The 23,876-nt window shown below is 42.8% G+C and overlaps 1 protein-coding gene and 1 non-coding gene across 7 annotated transcripts in view; one reads left to right on the forward strand and one right to left on the reverse strand.

Annotated features, from left to right (window-relative positions):
* FTO (FTO alpha-ketoglutarate dependent dioxygenase) overlaps positions 1-23,876 on the forward strand; it is a 387,882-nt gene that overhangs the window by 57,724 nt on the left and 306,282 nt on the right. The gene's annotated exons all lie outside the window — the stretch shown is intronic.
* TRNAG-UCC lies at positions 1,376-1,460 on the reverse strand. Its single transcript has one exon. It is a non-coding gene; the product is annotated as a tRNA-Gly (tRNA).

The following is a 23,876-nucleotide window of genomic DNA, read 5'->3' on the forward strand; positions in this document are numbered from 1 at the left end:
AAGGATAGCATCGTGTATTAATAAGGAAGCTCAGATTGACCATGGACCTTGGCCTGTCAAGGGGATCATCTGACCTTGTGGGCTTTGGTGTCTGTCATGAAAGCCCTGGATGCTTGGCGCGTGTTATGCTGAACTAGGTTATTTGTTCCCCTGATCACATTGACCTAAAATCGATAATTTTCTGTCATTTGTAAAGTCAAGGTAATAATGTTGGAAGGGAAACTTTGGTGAGACACTCCTCTGCACCTGTAATATTTTGTCTGTAGATTGTAAGAAAAGGAACTTTTTTTTTAATATTCATTTTGAAAGAGAGAGAGTGCATGTGTGCAAGCAGGGGAGGGGCAGAGAGAGGGGGACAGAGGATCTGAAGGGGGTTCTGTGCTGACAGCAGCTCGGGCTTGAGCTCATGAATCACGAGATCGTGACCTGAGCCAAAGTTGGCCGCTTAACCGACTGAGCCACCCAAGCGCCCCATAAGTAAGGGAACTTTTAAAGGAGTTTACTGTTTGTAATGTAGGAACCCGTTATATACCAAGTTTATGGTCTGAGGACTCAGTATCAGTGAAATATGATATGGATCCATTTGTGAAGGGATGTATATCGAAACAGTAGAAACAGTAGAAAGAAGATAATATTGGTATGTTTCTTTTTTTGTTGTTGCTGAAAGAGTAAGAAGACATGGAAAGAGTCAGGATTTTCTAGTTTGAATGGTGTAGATTTAAATTCTGCCTCTGCCGCTCACTGGCTTCACTTCCGGAAAGTTATGGACCTAAGGCTGCATTTTCTCATCTCTAAAAATGGAGCCAAATATAATTTACTTCTTAGTGAAAAAAAAAAAAAAAAAAGAACCTTTGAGCATTCAGCACAATACTCAGCATATGGGAGTCACTAGATAAATATTATCTCTTTCCCCTTCATCTTCACATAGACCAAAAAGATTTTATCTAGGAAGTGAAACTTTTAGCAGCTCCTGATGGATGGAGTGAGGGAGGCAATGAACCAGAAGGGCACTTCAGGCCCGTGGACAACTACGTGAGGTTGGTGAGGTGTGTGTGTGCATGTGTGTGCGTGTGTGTGTGTGTGTGTCATGATGGACAGAGAAAGGAAGGATTGAATCCATCGATTGGTAGAGGCAAGTGTGATGGTGGTGATTGGAGACCTCATCTGAGCTTCTGCCACCATTATTGCTGCTCAGATTGGGAGTGAAGATCCTATGCAAAGCTGAGAATTTATTTCTTCTTATTGTTTAAAAGAAATTTTTTTTATCGTTTATTTTATATTTATCGTTTGTTATATGAGAGAGACAGGGGAGGAACAGAGAGAGAGGGAGACACAGAATCCTAAGCAGGCTTCAGGCTCTGGGCTGTCATCACAGAGCCTGACGCGAGGCTCGAACTCACGAACCGTGAGATCACGACCTAAGCGGAAGTCAGACGCTCAACCGACTGAGCCACCCAGGCACCCCATACCCCCTGAACAGCACAGTTTTCAAATGGAAAACGTTAGAAATGTTTGATCCCATATAGGGCAGTTCAGAGGTTTCTCTGTTCTTCAGTTCTGTCTCTGACCATAAGACTCTGAGTAGAGAGACTTTTAGCCTGATTGGTATCAGTAACAGATTTCCAGGTGCCACCGGGTATTCATTCAGTGGGTCTTAACTGAGGCCTATTATGTGCTCAGTGCCGTACTATATACTCTGGGGATTTAGTGGTGACAAACAGACCAAAGTCCCTCCTCTCATGGAGGTTAACATTCTCTCAAAGGCAGGAAATAAGTAAACAGTGTTAAAGATGATAAATACAGAGGAATAGTGGAGTAATAGTGGTGGGATGCCGTGCTTTGATAATGACTGAGGGGAGGGGCTGCTGTAGATGGAGTGGTCCGAGGTGGCTTTCCATGTGAGATCCCAGGGGTAACGAGGATATTCTTTCCAGCCACGGGGACAAGGCTCTGAGGTGCCGATAAGCTTTGCATGCAGGAGGAACAGAGAGGGTCAGTGGCCAGAACTTAAAGAGAAAGAGATAAAAGGGAGAGAGAAGGAGGCCAGGTCATGTTAGGGCCTTCTAGGCTGTGGTAAAGATTCCGGTTTTATTCCAAGCCTGATGGGAACCCACGGAAGGGTTTCAAGATGTAGAAGTGCCCGCATCGGATTTGCATTTTTGAAAGCTCACTCTGGCTGCTGTGTGGAAATATTGGAGGGTCAGCGCACAATAAGGGGGAAACATCAGGAGGGTGGCTCATGGGCTTGGTGGTGATTATGGATGTGGAGAGAAGGGGAGGGATTTCTGCTGTACTTGGGAGGCAAAGGTGACAGGGTTTGAGAGAGTTTTGAAAGAACAGAGGAATCAAGGATAGCTTCCACGTTTTTGACGTGACCCACTGGATTGTGACCCCGTACTGAGACCAGAAGGCTGAGCAGGGAGCAGGTGCGGGTGCGAAATCAGGTGTTCTCCTTTGGACGTTCACACACCTGCCCCCTGTTTGGCATCCGAGGGGCTGCCGGGAGGCTGTGGGGTAGGGAGAATCTGGAGCTCCGGGCTGGAGATCTAACTTTGGAGACTCATGAGCTTGGAACTGGTGGGAGCTGGTGGGTTTAAGCCTCGGAGCTCCTCTCTGGAAGCTTTGCTGTTTGTTCTGTAGGTTGTAATGTATTTTCAGGCCCTCGCCTTTTCTGAGCTAAAGTGTTACTCCTTCACCTCTCTTATTTCTGGGTTGCAGTGCCAGACTGTCTCCAAGCCCCACAAAACGAGTTCCTTGCAGGCAAAAACAGAAGATGACACACACCATGAGCCAGATTTTCCATGACAGACTTGTAAGGAACAAGATAATCTCATTGTTCCTCCTGCTACTTAAAATAAAGGTAATATTGATTTTATAGTAGCAGTTCAGGTCCTAAGGCATGATATTGATTAAGCGTCTGGCGAGAATTTGCAGGGTAGCCTTCTAGACCTACAGGCTACAGGGTATCCCCCCGCTGGGTCAGGCCTCTGCGCTGACCTGCTCTGTTATAAGTGGTGTTTTGCTTAGGAATTCTTGACCCTGGTAAGTCTAGGCACTGTCCAGAAGCATTTATTTTATTTACCTGATAGATGGCTCAATCCAGCCTATTACCTTAATCTGACCTTAAAGATGGGAACCCTTTTGTTCTCAGTAAATACGAAGACTAATTTTTACACTGTTTAGAATTATTTTCTTAATCAGTAAGCAGTGGATTTCGTGTTGAACCTTTAGATGTGAAACTTCAATTAAAAGGCTATGATCTGACTTTCCTTTCCTTTTTTTTTTTCAGTGCTACTTTGGAGCAAGGCTCACTTTATGGATTTTTTTTTTTTTTTTTTTTAAACAGGAAGGTACCTCTTTTAAAGGTACCATTATTAAGCCCATGGGACTCCTCAATTTTAATGATGCGTCCAGGAAAGTAATTTCCTTGTGGTTATTGTGATATGAAGTGTTCAGCATAACTCCATTTACAGGTTAGGTTTTATAATGTTTACAAGTCAGGGTCTGAGGATATTTCGAACAATTTAATAATAATCAAGGGATAAATTGTTTACTGGCCTAAAGTATCCCCAGACATCGTCCAAAAATAACAGTTTCATAGAAAAAGTTTTGACTTTCTACTGTAATAAGACTCATATATCCACCCCCCGCCCAACGCCATGCTGAAGTTCTGGCTGGATTGTTCACGGGGTTGATTTGAGGTTAAATGAGTTGATACAGGTTAAGGCACTTAGTATAGTGCCTGATACATACTAAATGCTCAAGCGATGTTACTGTTAGCTGCTGTGGTGATGGTATTACCACATACCCAGCGCTGGCCTAGGCACATAGTGTATTTGGTAGATTTCTCAGTGACTCATATACATCTCCAACATTTGGGAGTTCCTTCCACACTGGTGATATCACAGTCAGTTTTATGCCTTTTCTAAAATGGTCTAAGTACATGACATCCTTTGATCCTTCACGTGGTTAGTCTCAGAAGAGGCTGCGTGAATTTTGACCATTTCCATATCTGCCTGTCTTCTCATAGAGCTCAAGTTTTAAATTCTTTGCATTTAGAAGAGGTAATAAATGTTAATATTCCTAGTACAGTACCAGGCACAGGTAAATGCCATTTGACTCAACAACATGACCGCTGGGCATTTCTACCCTTCCGGAGACAATGCTGAGACGTGGGGTTGTGGCTCCCTTTTAGGTAGAAGGGGAAATGGTTATTTCCTAAGCCAGAAGATGATGCCAAGGGCATCTTGCGCTTTTTTTTTTTTTTTTTTTTTTTTTTTAGATTCTCTGACTGTTTCCCAGAGGGGCAATTCTGTGTAGTAGGACCCTGATGGAACGGGTAGACGGCTTTGTAAATGGAGAAATGGCCTCTGTTTGGCTCATGAGCAGAGTCATTTTGGGAGTGGTTTATGAGTCATCCGAAATACGCATTTAATCTAGACTTGTGGCCTGCTGGTGAGGCTGTTGCTTTTTTATGATCTCGGATGTCTTGTCCATGTCAAAACTTGCCTTGTGTCTCTGTTTACTTTGAACCAGGAAAATGGTCACGACCACATTTGGAGCTCCTCCTCAAGTGTGCATTTGTTCACATCACCCCTGGCTACCACCAGTACATGACTGTTTATTTTGGATGTCCTTTTCCAATGTTCAGCTAATTTAACCCACAATGAAGTTAATCCTTGCTTCTTTGGAAAAGTACAGATTTACTTATTAGCTGCTCTCAGAGACATTTGCATTTTCATGAAAGTGCGTATATAATTCCACTGACTTTTGGACCCATCTACCCACATAATGCAGGGGATGCCTTTTGAATCAGGATTAGGGAGAGCAAGAGAGCATTCAATCATAACTGTCCTGAGTTATCTGAACTTCTCTCTAAGGTTAATAATGAACATGTATATGACAAACACAGGCAGGTATTCCATTTGATCCATGTATCTTGCCTTCTTGTGAATGAAAGAGAAGAATCTGGGAATTCAGGTTAATACCTCTTTCCCTGTATGTATATAGCACACTGATTAAAAAGCACGGAGGCCACATCCATCCTGCTTGGGCTTGAGTCCTGGCTCTGCGACTTACTAGTTGTGTAACCTTGGGCAGGTTACTTAATTTCTCTGTACCTCAGTTTCATTATCTGCCAAGTGAAGATATGTATAGTAACTAACACTGAGAGTCATGAGGATAAATGCATTAATGTATGTAAAGCATTTAGAACCGATGTTAGCAAACAACTAGTAAGTAACTAGTAACTAAATAACTAGTAACTGTTCTACAGTGTTAGCGGTTATTTTTATTACATATTAGTAATGGCACAGATCAAAAGGCGAAGGTGTCATTTATCTGTGACATACTAGAGGCATTGTGTCTAGCCCTTTGGGTTTATATAAGGTAGGGTAGGTTACTGCTGTAAAAAAAAAAAAGTCATATCAAAATCCTGTATAATGGCTGGAACATAGTAAACATTTGTTTCTTGCTTATCAAACAGCAAGAAGTGTGTAAGCAGGTTGCTGGGATGGCCTCCTCCATGCATGCGTGTAGGGTTGCAGATCGAAGCAGGTTCTGTCTGCTGTGTCCAATACCTTGCTTGTAAGGTCACCTTAGGTTATCTCCATTCCGGCCAGCCAGAAGGAGAAAGGAGCATGCAGGAGTGTATTTAGGAGTTCTTTGTGGGCCAGACCTGGAAGTGACACTTAATCACCCTGGTCCACATCCTGGTGGCCAGAACTCAAGAGCTACCAGGCGCGGCCACAGTTTTTCTAGGCTCTGTACAAATGTATGAGCCCTGAGAAAAATGTCTTGACTCCAAATCCAAACAGAAAATTGCAGAATTGAAATGCATAAGTAATGAATTAAATGTTTATAAGATGTACTCTTATAGCGGTCCCCATAAGTTATTACATTTAGTATTATTCTTACATTTGAAATTAATACGTTAAGTTAGGTTTTCCGACTTCTCAAGGATTTCCAAGTATGCCCAGTGATTACTGAGAAATTACAGTCAATCGTAAATGAGTTTTTTTTTTTTTTTTGTAAATGAGTTTCTTAAAGCCAAATACATTCCAGTGCAAAATTATATAAATCCACTCAAGTTTTTCTATTGCAGAGAAACATTTTAATGTGATGTGGGTTCAATTTAATGTTTATTTTGATGTTGAGTGGGGCCTTCGAAAGTAGCCATGATCCTGGCTTACAAAAGTCTTAAAACAGCTCTGTTATTGAGTCTTAGTAGGTGCAGATGCATTTTGGTTGCTTTGAAAAGGTAGGTGGTGGGAGTGACTAAACACATTTTGCATTTTGAGCTCAGAGCACCCCCCCTCTTTTTATCTCCTTCTCCTCTCTTAGTTTCCTTTTTTAAATTTTTTTAAACATTATTTCATTTTTGAGAGTGAGAGAGACAGAGCACAAGTGGGGGAGGGGCAGAGAGAGGGAGACACAGAATCCAAAGCAGGCTCCAGGCTCTGAGCTATCTGCACAGATAGACGCAGGGCTCGAACTCACGGGCCGCGAGATCATGACCTGAGCTGAAGTCGGACGCTTAACCGACTGAGCCACCCAGGCGCCCCTCCTCTCTTAGTTTCTTATGGAATATTTGCTGCTATGATATCTAAGAACATAAAAAAGCCAGGTTCTTGGGCTTGGAGATACTGGAGAGGAAATGTGCCCTCTCCTTTCGCCTGTCATGTTTGAAGGCCAGGGTTTGATTGATCCTTTTTTTGAGCCACCCCTGGCCTCTTCGACCATGGTTTCCTCTTCCTGAATTCTCCTAAAATGAGATACTTCTGACCGGGCATTTGGGAAATGTAGTGTCAGAAACCTCTTTTTATGATGGATCTCATCAGGGGTTATTTAATTATAATAGCTTTTGGTTCTTCTGTTTTTTGGTTAGCCCTGCCAACTGGAATTTGATTTGTTGACTACAAAAGCAGAATTTTGATGCAGGTTGGGGCTCTGGTACAGCCTTTCTTGTAAAGAATAGGCAAAATAAGAAATCTGCCAATTGCTTTTCTTCAGCACTGCAGGCGTCCTTGAAAGTAGAGAGAGGGGAGCCTCCAGAGTGGTCCTCTATACCCCCATACGTGACCACTTCATCTTTCCAGTTGCCCAGGCCGAAAACCTTAGACACATCCTTGACTTTTCCTTTCATATTCACATCTCACCTGCCAGCAAATTCTGTCCCCTCTATCTTCAAAATATATTTAGAATCCAACCGTTGCTCATGACCCCTACTTCTACCATTCTTCTTTAAGCTGCTAGCATCGCTCTCCTGGATCATTGCAGTCTCAACTAGCCTCCCTAGTTGCCTTTTTCTGTATGCAGCAACCAAGGGAATCTTAAAAAAGTCAGAGCATGTCACTCCCCTGCCCAAATGCTCTTACGGTTCCTCAAAACATTAAACATAGTCACCCTCTAATCCAGCAGTTCTACTCCTAGTTACCCAGGACAAATGAGGACATGTGCCCACAGAAACCTTGTACATAAATGTTTATAACAGCATTACTCATAATAGCCCTCAAGCGGAAACAACCTACATGTTCATGAGATGACAAACGGATAATCAAATTGTGGTATATCCATTCAACGGAATATTATTCGGCAAGAAAAAGAGGACGTGGTGAGGCATGCTGCAACGTGGATGAATTTTGAAGACACTCTACTAAGTCAAAGAGGCTGGTGACAAAAGGCCGGGTGTTGTATGACTGCATACCCAGAATAAGTAAATCCCTAGAGGCAGAAAGTACATGAGTGGTTGCCAGGAGCTGGGGAGGGGAGGGTGCAGAGTGACTGCAAATGGGTGCAGGGTTTCTTTTTGGCGGAATGAAAATGTTCTGAAATTAAGTTGCGGGCATGATTATATAACTCTGAATATACATTCTGAATCGTGTACTTTAAGAAGGTAAATTGCATGTTACGTGAAGTGTGTCTCAATAGAGCTCTTAGGAAAAAAACACACCCCTCTGATCTGTCCCCCAACGTGTTCTCTGACTTCCCCTCCTGCCATATTCCTGGTTTCTCAACCACCCATACTGGCCTCCATTCTGTTCCTTAAACAAGGCAAGTGCTTCCTGCCTCAGTGCCTTTGTACTTGCTCTTGGCCTTTGTTAGAACTCTTTTTCACCCCAGATACCTACAAGGCTGGTTCCCTCACCTCCTCTGGGTCTTTTGAAACATTACATTCTCAGGAGGGTTTCTCCGATTACCTCAAAATAGCACTCTCTATTCTCATTGCCTGTTGGTGCCCTGTATTCCCTTTGCCCTGTCTTATTTTCGTCTGTCACTTACCATCATCCGATATAGATCTTCTTGTTTGTTTTTTTTGTCTGTCTTCCCCTATTAGAATGTAAATTCCAGGAGGTGACTTTGCTTTTGTTCATTATGGTATCTGCAGCCATGTAGGCCAGATCTCTTTTCACCATACATACCATGAGCATGAGAAAGCCGTGGGTTTCTGTGGCATTGGTGCTATTTGGGGAATACAACCGAATTTGTGTGGAATGTTCAGTGTATCTATCTGATGCAGCGTTAGCTATCAGCAGCCTGGAAACAGTCTCTGCGGCAGGGATAATTTTGGTTCCAAGGTTGGAATGGAACTTCTCAAGTTTCCTACTTTTCTAACCATTTGCATTATGCTAAAGGGTGCAATATGCTAAATATTATGTAAAGGGTGCTAATTTTCCTCTATGCCTTGTAGATTCAAAGCCTTTAGTTCTATTTGGTCTTTTTTTTTTTAATTTTAATTTATTCATTTATGTAGGCAACCTCTATGTTTAACATGGGGCTCGAACTCATGACCCCGAGACCGAGAGTCACATGCTCTTCTGACAGAGCCAGCCAGATGCCCCTAGCTCCATTTAGTCTTAATTTACCACCCCTCTACTATCTTATGTTGAGACCCACCGACTCTTATTTCAGAATGCCCTAGCTATATATGCCTTAAAAAGCAAGCACTTAGTTTGACGAGCCGTCAAAATGCCATTCCTTCTGTTTCCTTTTCCTGCCTCCAGGCTTAGGTTAAAGATAACGGTCAGTTGCCCTCACTCCGCGAGTTACAATGTGTAAGTCACTAGGTGGCACTGACGCGTCACCGTCGAGCTGGAGAACACTCGTCTTGCTCCAGCTGGCTGGATTTCTAGGTGTCAGGGAAATTGTTTTATTGGTAAAGGGCATAGTGTAATATATGCATCTCCACCCTAGGCAGCTATTTAATGCCCTGATACATGCCCCTCTTGTGGCCATGGCCTGTTAACTATGCTTATTTGGTGTAATAATTAGCAGGATTTCTCACTAACAGGGGTACTTACCAACACCTCACATCTTCACTGTGCTTTTGTACGTGATGGATCGTACATTCTGTGGAAAAAGTTGGGAAGGTCGAAGCTTAACCTCTGTCCACCAGGGCTCCTTTCTGCACATTTGTTCGGAATAGGTTTATATTAACTTGCTTTTGAGTTTCTTCAAACCAGAGCCGTGAGTAGTGTAAACATATTTTAGCTTTTACGTAATGGCCTCGTGAAGGTTTGTAAACACAACACTGTTAATTTTCCAACTCCTAGAATGATGGGAAAATAAATGAATAGCTGCCCGAATAATTGGATGACACTTGCTCCTCGGACTGTGTGTGTTGGAAGCGTGTCATAGGAACAGTGGGTCCGCCACAGGCACCGCATTTTTGGGTTAAAATCGGAGAAGAAAATTATACATGGAATTTTAATTTTTTTCCATGGTTGTAAGTCCAGCCCCATTTAATTCTTTGTGGTTTTACAAGCCCTCTTAAGCTCCTAATATTTCTGCACCAACGATTTTAACATTTACTTTAGAACATGGTTGGAGTTAACTGACAGAAGACCAAACAGGAGAAAATAGGTTTAAAGCAGGAAATACTTTAGTCGGACCACCAGCTTACCCTCTGTGACCTTAGGCAAATTGTTTACTTTCTCAGTGCTTTGGTTCTCTGATGTCTTAAAATCCACTCTAGGGTACCCACCCTTTTGGTATGCGATGCCAGGTAAAATGAAGTGAGGACTCTTCAAAATACCTTTGTTCGTATTCAAAGCTCTAGATAAATGACGGAGGTTGTTGTAATTACTTAAGAACGCTAAAAGAGTTTTTCTTTGTTGATTCCAAAACGAGTGGTGGAAGTTTTACGGAATGGATTAACATAGTTTGGGGTCTCTGACTGCCGCGTCTGTGAAGGTAATACCTATTTTTCCCTGTGCTCTGTCCTGGCTTTGTTTCCAAGTTTTACGTCCATTCTTTTTTCGCTATGTACACGTAGTTTCACTTGGTTGGTCTGCCTTTATTTAAATCCTCTTAGGGATGCCTGGGTGGCTCAGTTGGTTAAGCGTCCAACTTTGGCTCAGGTCACGATCTCACGGTCTGTGAGTCCAAGCCCCGCGTCAGGCTCTGTGCTGACAGCTCAGAGCCTGGAACTTGCTTCAGATTCTGTGTCTCCCTCTCTCTCTGACCCTCCCTCACTTGTGTTCTGTCTCTCTCTCTCAAAAATAAATAAACATTAAAAAATAAAAAAAGAAGCCTTTTATATGTCTGGATTTAGTTGCAAGAAACAGAAACTATAAAAGATAGGAAAATTGAATCTTACAAAGTCATTGGGAGAAATGGGCTCAACGCCGAGCCTCTAGAGGTGGGCTTAGGAAGCAGTGGTACGGACCTGACTGCCCTGCCAAGTTGGCCAGTAATGTGTCGCACCCAAGGCGGACAGGAACCAGGAAGCCTTTACTAGAACCATTGATTTTTCTAAGGACGTAGCACAGTAGCTGCAGTCGGGAGAACAGGAAGTTACCACCATGGCAACCTGCATTTGATAACCTCAAAGCTGATAGCCAGATCCTTGGGAGATTGACGCAGAATCTCCAATGTTTCCACAACTGTGTTGCCTACGGAAAAAGTTTAAACAGCAAGAAAATGGTCTCCATTTTATTTCTGCCTTTTAAATCTCACATGTGGCCATTTAGTGGGCAGAACCTAGTTCTCACCCAGAGCCCTAACTGCAGAGGGGTCTGGGAAATGTAGTCTTTAACTTTCCATCTTCAGCAGCATAGGAAGGCACAGCAATAGCAGATTGGAAAGATCCTGAGTTCCAGTCCATCACGTCCACCCCTTTCCCTCGACATGTGTAAAATCACATACCTGTCTCCAGATGAGTATATCATTTACTGCCTAGCACAGCAACAAGCTTAGTGGGCCCTCAGTAGATGTGTTGTTAACGACCTTGACTTCTTTACTTCTGTGTATTGTTCCACTTTTTTTTTTTTTAAACAGTTTTGGCACCATATTAAATTCCAGATCTATCTACTGGTGTAGCTCTCGATTCTTTTTCATTTTCATCACCATCTTCTTGTTCAGGCCCAGCTCATGTCTGCTCCAGCTTTCTAGTAGTCTCGGTATGTGGTCCCTTGATCTCTAGCCTTGGTTTCTTTTAATGCTGCCATAGTATTAACAGATTAGTATTTAAAAAACAAAACAACATAATTAAATAGCATACTTCCATTATGTTCTCATCCTTCTCAAAAGCCTTTGTTGGCTCCTCGTTACATTGAGGATAGAATTCAAATTGCTTAGCTTGACTTCCGGGACCTTCCATAACCAGGGTACAATCTATCATTCTGGCGTTATCTTTCATTTTCCCTCTGCGGAGACTGATTTTTAGCCAAAAGGTCTGATCGCAGGTGACTGGGAGTGTCTTGTCCTTTACCAGTTTTTCAGCTTTGCTCCCCTTACTACCTGTGTTTGATTTTCGATTTTATTCCCATTTGGTCACGTTGGTGCAAAGCTGTTTTCTCCGTTCTTCACACTTCTATAGCACTGTTTACTCGGACATTTTTTTTTATTACCTGTATTGTTAGTTTTCCTTTTATGACTGTATATCCTCTTTTTTTCACATAGACAGTATAAATATTTGTTATGGACTGATTGACCCGTTGATTCTTCATGGTGTAGACATTCATGCTTGGGAAAAAGGGGCATGCTGGGAGGGCGAGGGGGAGAGGTTGAAGCAAAATCCTAGCTATGTGATTTTTGTCCTTTTGATTTCTGGTGAAAGGACAAATTAACTATTTGCTTTGAGCAAGCTAATGCCCTGTTTTGTGGATTTTCGTGTTTGAAAAGGGCCCTTGGCTGGAAAACTTTGGAGCTGATCTTCGTGTCCCTGTTTGCCAGGCTGGATGAGCTCCATGTCTATACCACTACGTTGCAGTTTGCTTAAGAGCGGGTTGTGAAATAGCAATGGAATTTGTCTGTGGTTTCTTGCCAGAGAGGAGGAGGAAGAAAGGATTCTGAGTAAATCAGACATGCAAATTAGCCAGGCCCCTGGGCCTTAAGTAATTTACACAATAAACCCAAAGAAATTCAGTTTGTCTTCTTTCTGCTCTTGCTTTGTGTAGGGTGTGTGTGAGAAAGGTAGCTATTATGTATTTGCTTTAAGCCAAAATTCTCAACTTTTTGGCTCCAGGATTTTTTTTTTTAATTTTTTTTAATGTTTATTTATTTTTGACAGAGAGAGAGAGACAGAGTGTGAGAAGGGGAGGGCAGAGAGGGAGACACAGAATCCGAAGCAGGCTCCAGGCTCCGAGCTGTCAGCACAGAGCCCGACGCGGGGCTTGAACTCACAGACCGCGAGATCGTGACCTGAGCCGAAGTCGGACACTCAACCGACTGAGCCACCCAGGCGCCCCTTCAGGATTCTTTTATACTTACATTGCTAAAAATTATTGAGGACCCCAAAGAGCTTTTGTTTTTATGGGCTGTATCCATTAGGATTTACCATTAATTAATATTTAGGAACTAAAATGAGGAATTTAAGAATATTCATTAATTCATTTAAAAATAGCAAAAAATGTCCACCACATGTTAACGTAAATAATTTTTTAATGGAAAGTAACTTTCCAATACAAAAAAATTACCGAGAAGAGTGGCATTGTTGTTACATTTTTGCAAATCTCTTTAATGTCTAAGTTAATAGAAGTTGGCTTTTCATACCTACTTTTGCATTCAGTTGTTGGACTCTGTTGGTTTGGTTGAAATATATGGACAAAATTCAGCCTAATACAGATAGTAATAGAAAAAGAGACTATTTCAATTGCTTCTTCAGCTATTAAATGTGGATATTCTTCTTTGATGTTACACCGGAATTCAACACATCGTACTTTCTTACAGATTAGTTGCAGTGTAGAATCTTAAACCATATCAATTGTCTTCTCCTACGCTGTTATTTTATTATCTATTGATCTAGTTTGTTCTCTGAGTGGATCTCCTACTCATGCATGATTTTATACCATGCTTTTGTCGTTTGGAAAATTATTGGTTCACTGAGTTATTCAGATTTTCTCAATGTTGACATTTCATTATACAGTGGTCAAAAATCACATTCTTTAATATCGTCAGTGATCTTGTCAGAAAAGTCTTTAAGTATTAGGTAACTGTCGAGTGCAAGTTCTCAAATACAGATTTTCCAGATTTTTAATTTTTGACTGAAAACTCAAATTTTATCATGGACAACAAATATGGGGAGTTAAAGTGACAGGCTCACTTCATTAAGTGAGGGAAGGGTGAGGTAGGGAAAACGTCTACCATATACCAAAGTCTGATTAACTATATATATATATTTTAAAACGGTATTCCATGAAAAAAGTGGCTAGTCCAGTCTACAACGTGAATAACTGTACAAGTGCTCTCCTTTGAGACCATTTTACCTTGATATTTATCAGAAGTGCTTTATACTTCCCATTTTGTCACACAGGATAATAAAAAGACAGCTACTTAACATTTGAGATTTAATAAAATTAATAATGTTTACTGCTTCATCAGGGACATCCTTAAGTAAAACTGACTTTTTTCTTTTTTTCTCTTTTTACCGGAACGTGTGGTAGTGAAGAACTCGTGACTACTAGTACAGTTTGGTGCCTCTGGCTCTAGAGTCAAATCACTTGCAATTTTACCCACCATCTTTCAAACCATCAGTGCAAATATCAACACAATGAAAAAAGCGAATAATAGTATTATTATGAAAATAGTGTTGATCTTGCAGATCCTTTGCTGAACCACTACCCTAGAGCCGTTAGGAACATTTGAATAGTTAAAAATTCAAAGAATGGAATAAGAGTTGTATTGGTTGTATCTTCGGGGCCAATCTGCTTCAGTGAGGCAATCCAGAAGAGGAAATTTCTTTCCTATTTTGGGCTTGTTCCTGGCCGAGGGTCTTATTCCTGGGGCTTAGTGTTTTTTCAGTTAGGGAGCACGGGAAAACGCTCTACCAGCTTTTAAACGATCGTTAGTGTTTAACAGATCACTTGCTTATGTCTTTGTTTTGTTGTTGTTGCTGTTGGTAGAAAAAAACGATGAGCGTGCTTGTAATGACCGAGATTACCACGGGACCCCCTGTGTAATGACGCGGGCGCCACAGGACCACCTGTTCGGGACATTAGTGAGGAAAGGCTTCTCTAAAAAGAACCTTTTTTGGGGCACCATGAAAATGATTTCAGTCCGTGGGCCGCAATGTACAAGCGTTTGATCGTTTTATTAGTTTCGTTAGTTTTTGTGTTTTTTTTTTAAGATTTGGAAGGCGAATCTCCTTTCTGCTGCTTCACTCGCTGCCTGGCTGTCGGCTCTCCCAAAATAGCATCACCCCTTCACTGATGTGACTAGAGCCTGGACTTGAGGCAGCAATTAACTGATCATGTAATAGAAGAATCCCAATTTTCCCGTTTCTTTTTTCCCTTTTGTAACTTCTTGGGTGGTTGGGGCACACCATTGAAACAATTATTACATTTACTCAAGAGTTTGTCTTTTCTATTAAAAAAAAAAAAATTCCATCTAAGTGCCTCGCGGTGAAGAGGAGGAGATTGTGTAACCAGAGTCTCCTCTTAACTGGTCTTTATTGTTGAAGAAGACTGATCCCTTTGTGTCTCAGCTTGGCACGCAGAAACGGTTTTAATTGAACAGCCCCGCTCCTTTAATAGATCAATTCTCCATTGTGTTTTGACTGGTGCATTCCCAGTTTAGTCTCTAAGCTATGGGCTTCTTTGGAGAAATTGGGCCGGGGTGTCAGAGAGGCTTAGTCCTTCTGGGTATGATTTATAGTTTCATCCCAAGCCTCTTCTTAATTGATGGTAGACAGGGAAGGTAATTAACATTTGTAAGTGCCTGTTGTGTGTCAGATGCCCTGCCAGGGCTTTTGTCCATCCTCATCGGATCCTCAAGGTGACCCTGATGCGTCCCAAACCTTCTCGCTTTTCTCCACCTCTGTTAATGCTACTGCCATCGGCCATGTCACCCTTACTCTTGACTGGGCGCCCACACCCTCACTGGACTCCCTGCTTCGACTTTCCACAGCCCCTTCCTCCTCCTCACCCAGTCACATCATTTGGGCTCATGTTTTAAAAAGACAAACCCAACTGTGTCACCTCCCTCCACGAGGCCTTCCGTGACTCTGCAGAGAATGAAATCCTTGTGCTCTGGCCGCACAGGCCCCCCACGACCTGCCCTCTGCCTGTATCTGAGAACTCATCGGCCGCACTCCCCCAAGCCCTTCCGCTGTGCTCTAAACTCGCCGGCCGTTTTGCTATCCCTGGAAGCCACCAGGCTGGTTCTCTCTCAGGCCTTTGTACCAGCTGTTCTTCCTACTTGGAGCACTCTCCCGAGATTCTTAGTCGGGGCCCGGCTTGGCCTGGCTTCTCCTTGTGGTTTGTGTCTTACCGAAAATGACACCTGCCAGCCAAGCTACAGCAACCTCTCTCTGCCTGTGTACCACTCATTTCATTTTCATTAGGTCACTCAGTGCTCTGTGGAATGAGGCTCTGTTATCCGTTTATCTGGGTTTCAGTCTTTGCCCTTCCACTTAACTTGCTGTGTGCCTTTGGGCAAGTTTGCTTAACCTTCAGGGGCTGTAGTTTCTCCCCTGTAAAAAGGATGTATGTAATAATGGTTTGTCCCTTCCTTATGAGAACTAAATAAGTTAGCGCTTGTTCCTCATAATAGTTTCTGACACATTGTTTATGTTCAAGAACCGTTTGTTCTTATTCTTTTCATGGGATTGGTGTTATTAAAGCTATTTTATATTTTCTTGTTTATCTGGCTGTTTGTGTCTTCTATCTAGAATGGAAGCCTTATGAAGGGAGGAGCCTTATCGGTCACATTCACAAATGTATCCCAGAGCCTAGAGCAGTGCTTAGGCCTTCCCTAAAAATTTGTTGGCTATTAAAATCTGAAGCATCAATATCTCTATTTTAGAAATAGAGCAATCAGGGTTCAGAGCGATGAAGTAACTTGCCTAAGGTTCCAGAGCCACGAATAGCAGTCTTGGGATTTAGACTGAATTCTGATTCCAAAGACCATGTTGTTTCTGTTACACCACAATATATTAGTGGATGTTTCTTTGCTTCAAATTCTGTCATGTTCGACCCATGATTTAAGTAAAAAGGCAGTCTTTTTATATAAATCCTGATACGGCTCATGAAATGGAAATAGCCATTTGTGTGACGTTGAGGGGTCAAGGTCAAGAGTTAGATCCAGACGGAAGTTCAGAAAGTGAGGTAACACCAACCCACCAAATTCAAGAGGTGGAATGAGAGTTCCCCTGAGTCCTGCCTCGGGAATGGGTAAGATAGTGACCTTGGGGTTGGGCTGCCTGAGGAGATTCATGTACTTGGACTTCTGGAGGGAAAGGATCCCTGAAAGGGATCCCTAGCTTGGGTTCTTGTATTTCTGTCATCTTACTCTAGTGGGGTAGAGGCAGAAATGGAGAAGTTGAAATTTTGGCTCTTGTAGCTTCTAGGACATAGGAGCCTTGAGTCTGCCTTTGTCACTGACGGCACTTGATAATGGTCCTTGGTCTGTGGGGGCTTCACTGACTCATTCTTTTCAACAGCCATTTTTTTTTTAGGGGGTGGAAAGGTATGGAAACAGTGTGAGAGCACATGATGAAGGAGAAAACAACGGGCTTTGGAGGTTGGCAGATTGGGGTTGAGATTTCTGCTGTGCCACTTTTTGGCTGTGTCTTTGGCACATAACTTCTCTAAACCTCAGTTTCCTTGTTTATACAATGGGGGTTTGTATGGGAAGTGAAAGAGAGACTGGCCTAGACTATCTTTTGTGGTGTCTCCAGTTTGGATCGTTGACCCTTTAGAAAATTTAATAAAAGCTCTGGATTCTCTCGCCAGAAATGTGCTCACGCAACCAGAATTCGGCATTTAATTTTGTGGGGTTCTCAGAGCCTCTGACTCAGGTTATGAATACCCACACCTTTTCTTCTTATGGGAAAAAACCTGCTTTTTTTTTTTTTTTTTTCTTTCTTAGGAACTAGACTAGTGCTTGGCTTCCTGTGGTCTCTTATTAATGTTTGTTGAATGAGGGAATTTAACTAATTTCTGGATTCCTTAATCACCTTGAGCTTGGTATTTGGTTTCCTTTGCTGTGGGGCCCGTGTCCGTGCCAGCTTCATAACTTAGTCTGGGCTTGCCAGTAGCCAAGGCACTGTGGCAATAAATATCTGAGCCTGTGGTTTTGTCTTAGGTCAGCCGTAGAGGCGGGCTATGAAATGCTCGGGAAATGTTTTCAGTTTATAATAACTGAATCATTGAGGGATGGGGACCTCGGAGCATTTGGACACTTAGGTTGGGCATGACCATCACAGCGTGCGAAATTTTTGCTATGCGTCTTTACTAATAGATCATAAAATCTTAGGGCCAGAAAGTCTTAGAGGTCGTTGAACTGAATTCCTCCAGATCGATTAAGTGATTTGTCCAAGGTCATTCCACTAGTATAGTGGCAGAGCTCAGGGCATGTAACTCTCAACTTAAACTCCCTCTCTACCTGCCATCAAATTATTCTTCAACTCCTCCAAAACCAATAACTTCTCCTCACTTCTCCTCACTTCCCCAGCCTCAGAGACTCAATGTAGCCATTTTAATGCTGAATAACTTTACTCTCTGAAATTGGCTTATTTATTTATGAATGTTAATACCCTGTGTCCTCTTCTGACCTCTCCAAATGTAAACCCCGTATGGAGTCCTGTCTATCTTACTCAACGTAGTGTCCTTGGAGCCTTCTATGTAGTAGTTGTGTGACAAACTTTGCTTGAATGAATGATTGAGGAGTGTTCCCTGCCAGGCAGTTCCCTTAATAGTGTCAGAAGGGTTGAGATTTCCCCTTATTTTTTATCAGTAATTTAGCAACCATTGATTGAACCTGCTGTATATCAGCCACTATACTAGGCACAGAAATGAGTGAAATGTGGTGCCTGACTTCAAGAACTTATGGTCCAAATAAAAAAATAATAAAGTCAAGAGGAGCTGATCAAATCTGGTTTACAGTATATTTTTAATTTTAGTCTGAATGCACACGTCATTGATTCCTTTATCTTTTACCCACCTCCCTGCTCTGCTCACTCCAGCGCCTAGCTTCCGATGGGATGTGAGTGCGAATTTTAGGTTCTGTCCAGCAGTGCTGTCTGTATATGGTTGATCATCACGTCACCTCAGGGGCTTTAGAAATGATGCGCACACACTGGCATCTCTAGGCCCTACTCCTAGAGATTCCGAATCAGTAGGGTTGGGCTGGGGCATCGGAAGCTGTACTGTAACTCCTTAAGCAGTTGTAACGAGCAGTCGGCTCTAGCAGGGTACCTCTGCTTTTTAGGTGAGTACTGAGCATGAGTTTTTCCTTGGTCTTAAAACCTGGGCTGGATATTCTATATCAGCACATTCCTCTTCCTCAAAAACATTTATGTTCTTTCCCGTACATGCTTCTTTTCCAGGGGGCTCTGCAAGTCAAGCAATGTGTCTGCTATCTATACACATACACTCTGAATGCATCCTGAAATCGTGTAGGTAAATGAGTGTGAAACCTGAAACACATAATACCTGAACTTGTAATAGTCCCATTTGGCTCTCCGTGTATCTTTTCGTGTGTGCGCACGCGCGTGTGTGTGCGTTAACTCTTTTTTTTTTTTTGGAACAAGGGAGATGGATTTGTGTTTTTCTGGGATTCCTGTTCCTAGACTTGGCAGAAAGATAGCCAGGCGTATCTCAGCAGACCTGAGAATAGGTGAGCTGTCAAGGTGTTGGCGGCGATAGGCTTCTCTGGGCGGGACTCAGGGCATCCTACCAGCAGAAAGGAGAGGCAGCTTAAATGATTTCACATTTGGGCTTTACTTACTATAATTGCTTCAAGTGCTAAACTGGGTGTGACAAATCTAACAGGCAATTGCCAAGTAGGTTTCATTACCAGCCCTCGACTAGATAAATGATGTTCCTTATGTTAAAAAACCAAACCAAACTAAAGGGGGAAGAAAAAAGGAGACCGTATTTGGAGTTAGAATTCAGATATTGCAGATATGCTCACACGTATCAAAATGGTTTCAAATTCAGTTTAGATAGCGTTGTCAAGGTTGGGGAGCGCAAAACAGGGAGGAAACAGGGAGGTGTTGGGATTTATGAGAAACTGTGAAAGAGTTTAGGATTGGTAGGCAGAATTTTTTCTTACAGGAGTGCTATATATTAAGTGGCCTTTGGACAACACTCAGCTCTAAATACCTGTGTTAGAACTAAGATTCTTTTTTTTTTTTTTTTTTTTTTGGTAGAAAGAGAGAGAGCGTACAAACGTATGTGTGCAAGGGAGAAGGGCAGAGGGAGAGGGAGAGAGAAATCCCAACCAGGCTCCACACTCAACGCAGAGCCTGACATGGGGCTCAATCCCATGATCCTGGGATCATGACCTGAGCCGAAATCAAGAGTGGGACACTCAGCCAACTGAGCCACCCAGACACCCCAGGACTAAGATTCTTGACACTGGTGTAGACTCCATTGTACTTCCTTATATGTCACCAGTCTCAACACATTTCATTCATTAGTAATTTGGTGATTTTTTTTAAAGTTTATTTATTTATTTTGAGGGAGAGAGAGAGAGAGAGAGCGAGCACAAGCAGGCGTGGAGCAGAGAGGGAGAGGGAGAATCCCTAGCCGGCGGGAGCCTGATGCGGGGCTGGAACTCATGAACCATGAGATCATGACCTGAGCTGAAACCAGGAGTCAGATGCTTAACCAACTGAGCCACCCGTGTCCTCTTGATTATTGTTTTAAAAAGATTTGTAAAAGGCATATTGAACCACACCAGTAAACCTGAGGGTTGCATCACTGCAGTGTTCGATTCATTCAACAAATACTTGTTGAGTGTGTACTTAGTCCTGGGGATTGAACAGGCACTGACAATAGGCAGGAGAGCAGGGCAGAGAAAAGGGATTTGTGCCTCCTTGGTTTACTACTTAATCCTGGTAATTAGGTGCTTTGCACAAAGTAGACACAAAGTAATTACTGAATGAAAGAAGGAAGGAAGATATACTTGATCTCCACTTTCATGGAGCTTGCATTCTTGAGGGGAGACAAACAAGTACAAACAGGAGAATGTATTTGAGTGAGTGTGACTGGAGTGAGGGCCCTGACTTAGATAGGATGGCCAGGGTTGGGCTGGTCTGGGCTAATCGGTAAGAGGTTGTCTTGCAAAGCTGGGGGCAGGGAGAGTATTATTTAAGGAACCCAAAGAAGACTTGCATGACTGGGAGAATGGTGAGAGTGGGGGGGTTCTTGCTGGGCCTGGGGAAGGTAGACTGGGGCTGGGTCATGCAGAAGAGTTTGGATTTTATTCTCTGCGCATTGGGAGTCCATTAAGAAGGTAGATGGTTTTAAGCAACAGAATGACACAACCTTATGTCCTTTTTTTTTTTTTTTTTGAATGTTTACTTATTTTTGAGAGACCGAGAGTGAGCGGGGGAGGAGCAGAGAGAGAGAGGGAGACACAGAATCTGAAGCAGCAGGCTCCAGGCTCTGAGCTGTCAGCACAGAGCCCGATGCCTGCGGGGCTCGAACTCATGAACTGTGAGATCACGACCGGAGCCGAAGTTGGATGAGTAACTGACTGAGCCACCCAGGTGCACCAACCTGGTGTCCTTTTTTAAAGAGGTTGTTCTGACAGCTGTGGAGAATACATCATAGGCAGGGGAGGGGAGGAAGACCAGGAGGAGGCTATCAGAGCATTGTAGGGGTGAGGTGATGGTAGGTTGCCACAGGGGATAGCATTGGCGAGGGAGAGAAGTGGAGGGATTGAAAATGTATCTGGAAGAGGGAAGAACCGGTTAGTGATCTCGGAGAGTCGCATTCAGAAAGGTGACACACACATAAAACACACACACACACACACACACACACACACACACACACACACACTCTTTTCATGATGAACCTTTTTAAAAAAGTCTTTGTTGGATTATGAGATTATGGACCATAAATGAGAAAACCTCTGTTTTTGAAGCCTGGGGAGCACCAGGAGAGGAGGAAGCGCGACGTTGCGTCCCTCAGGGGGCCGCACTGCTGTGGTTCTGTGGTTCTAGGCATTTTTGACGGCGTGGGTTTGAGGCGGAATGGCAACACGCACCGTATATCTTTTGGCAAATCAGAGCATAATGAAAATAAGATCAGAGAATTTGGCTCCACCTCCTGAATGAAATAGGATTCAGAAGAGATCATCTCAAATCTAGTTTATGAAATAATGTCCTCTCTTACAAACGCAGGCATCAGTTACGCATTTAGAACATCTGATTTATTCTTCCGGATTCTTTGTGACTACCGTGAATTCAGTGATCCACTTGGATAATCTCTGTTACTGTGAAGTTTTAATAGGTAACAGTCAGAAACAGAGAGGAGAACATGAAAACAAACCAAAATGCTAATAGCTGGTACTCTGAAACCATTAACTTGAAGCCGGTTATTCCTGACCTAATGTGGGAGCGTAAGATGGCAGAGAGGCTGAGGGGGGCTGAACACTGGTTCTTTAGAAACGTCGTCCTGGTGCAAAGCACACACGGTCAGTTTCCCGGGCAGCGGCCTTTGCCGTATAACCTGTATGTCTTCGTGAGGAACTTGCTGTCCACACTGCCGTCACCTCACAGATCAGAGGAAAAAGTCAGGTGAACCCGGCTGTAATGTTGGAAGAGGCGAAGCAGGACAAGGGGTTCCTTTAAAGGAAAAACACAACCCATTATTCACTAGCTTATTTTGATTTTGGTAGTCATAGGATCACCCCAGCAGCGACCCTGTCTAGAGACCATCTGCTACCGTGCATTTTACACATAAGGAAGCTAAACATTTGCCTGACATTAAACACCCATACCTGTTGGCCCAAGGAGAATCGGGCAATTAGAATTTGAAAAAAAAAAAAAAAAAAAAAAAAAGAAAAATTAACTTTCTTTTGTGTTAGGTTTCAGAGTAATTGTTAGTAGGAGACACCTGCTTGTTCATTTCAGACTAACTCGTATAGTCAGAGCAGATTAAATTTGAGACCTGATGTTGAACAGACAGGAGAATGACATAGGTGAGAATGGATGAGATTAATGCTATGCTGGCAGGTGAAATTTCTTTTTTTTTCCAGGCTTTTTTGAATCCCCCCCCCCCCCCATTTTATCTCATCTGTCAGTCTGGTATATTTAACTGATCCTGTAAGGATCTTTCATCTTAGATTATATAGTAATGTCCCTGGCAGACTAGGTGAGTCAAGTGAAATTATAGGTGAATCAAGCCAAAAACTGGAATATCAGAGAGAAGGCAAACGAGCCTAGACTCTAGAGTGAGTGGTGGAGTTTCAGAGCCGTCTAGGACACGCAGCGATTCACCGATGCCGGTTTATGATGAAGCACATCCAGACGCGTGCTTCCCTGATTCTGTGCGACTGGGTAATTCCAGGGCTGGTCCCTTTGCATCCTGTCGCACGCAAGTCCCCTTCCTTCCTGTAACCGTGAATTGTGGGTGCTCAGAAGTGCCATGCTGTTGTTCACAGGGGCGGGATCAGTGTGAAGAGTAACAAGGAGCAACATGGGCCCTGTTCCTCTCCCAGGAAATGATGTTCTGTCCACGTTTATAGAATATGTGCACTGAAGTAGAATTAGGACGATACTGTATAGATTCCTGAGTTTAGCAAATTATAACCTGAGGGGTCTTCTTCAGATGTAAGCCTTAACTGAAGTTTGTAAATTCCTTCTCTTCCATCTCTGCTTTTTCTTTACCCTTGACCTCCTATTCTTTTTAAAACCACGTGGGCTGCGTCCTGTTCTGCTTTTGATACAAAATGGACATTTTCGTGCTTAACCTCTATTTCCATTTTTCTCTCTTTTGGGAAAATACTTGGTACCAGATGCTGCTTTGGTCTCATGGGGGCAGGTCCCTCCCGGGGAGTAGGGAGATCTTGGGTCAGTTCCTCTCACCTGTCCATACACGCTGCTGTATTAGTTAACTGGGCAAGTACATTGTATTTTCCCATTCCAACGTATCGTGTGAGTACGAAGAACCACGTGTTTGAGTAAATCCATCACAGGCCAAATTTCGTCTTGGAGATGAAATATTTTAGCTGAAGACTGTGGTACATTTGTAAAAGCCACAATATATTTCAGTGATGAAAGCGTCTTAAAGTCTGTCATGGCTGTGCATCTTAAAATTATCATTACCTGTGTTTTGTGTGTGCGTGCTCATTTACGTACATATAAATATATGTGTATATATCTGCTCCTTTATGTACATGCAGATATAAAGATAACTGTCTGGGCCAGGACTCTGCAAGCCAGATTTTAGCCCGAATTGGATTTTATGGGCGAGAGAGATACCCTGAAAATGAACCATTGGCGTAACCTTGTGTATAATCTAACTAGCAGGCAGAACCATAATGGGCTGCAGTTTGAGCTCAAGATCCACAACGGATTCAGAGAACACAGACAGAAGCATTTTTTCCCCCTCCCCTTATTAGCTAGGTTGTATTCCAAAAGCAACAAGCACCACTTATCTTTCCGAGGGCTGTCGTGGAGCCCTCAGACTCTTTTTGGTTCA

The sequence above is a fragment of the Panthera tigris genome, chromosome E2 (genome assembly GCF_018350195.1).
Source record: "Panthera tigris isolate Pti1 chromosome E2, P.tigris_Pti1_mat1.1, whole genome shotgun sequence".
NCBI classification, from domain to species: domain Eukaryota; kingdom Metazoa; phylum Chordata; class Mammalia; order Carnivora; family Felidae; genus Panthera; species Panthera tigris.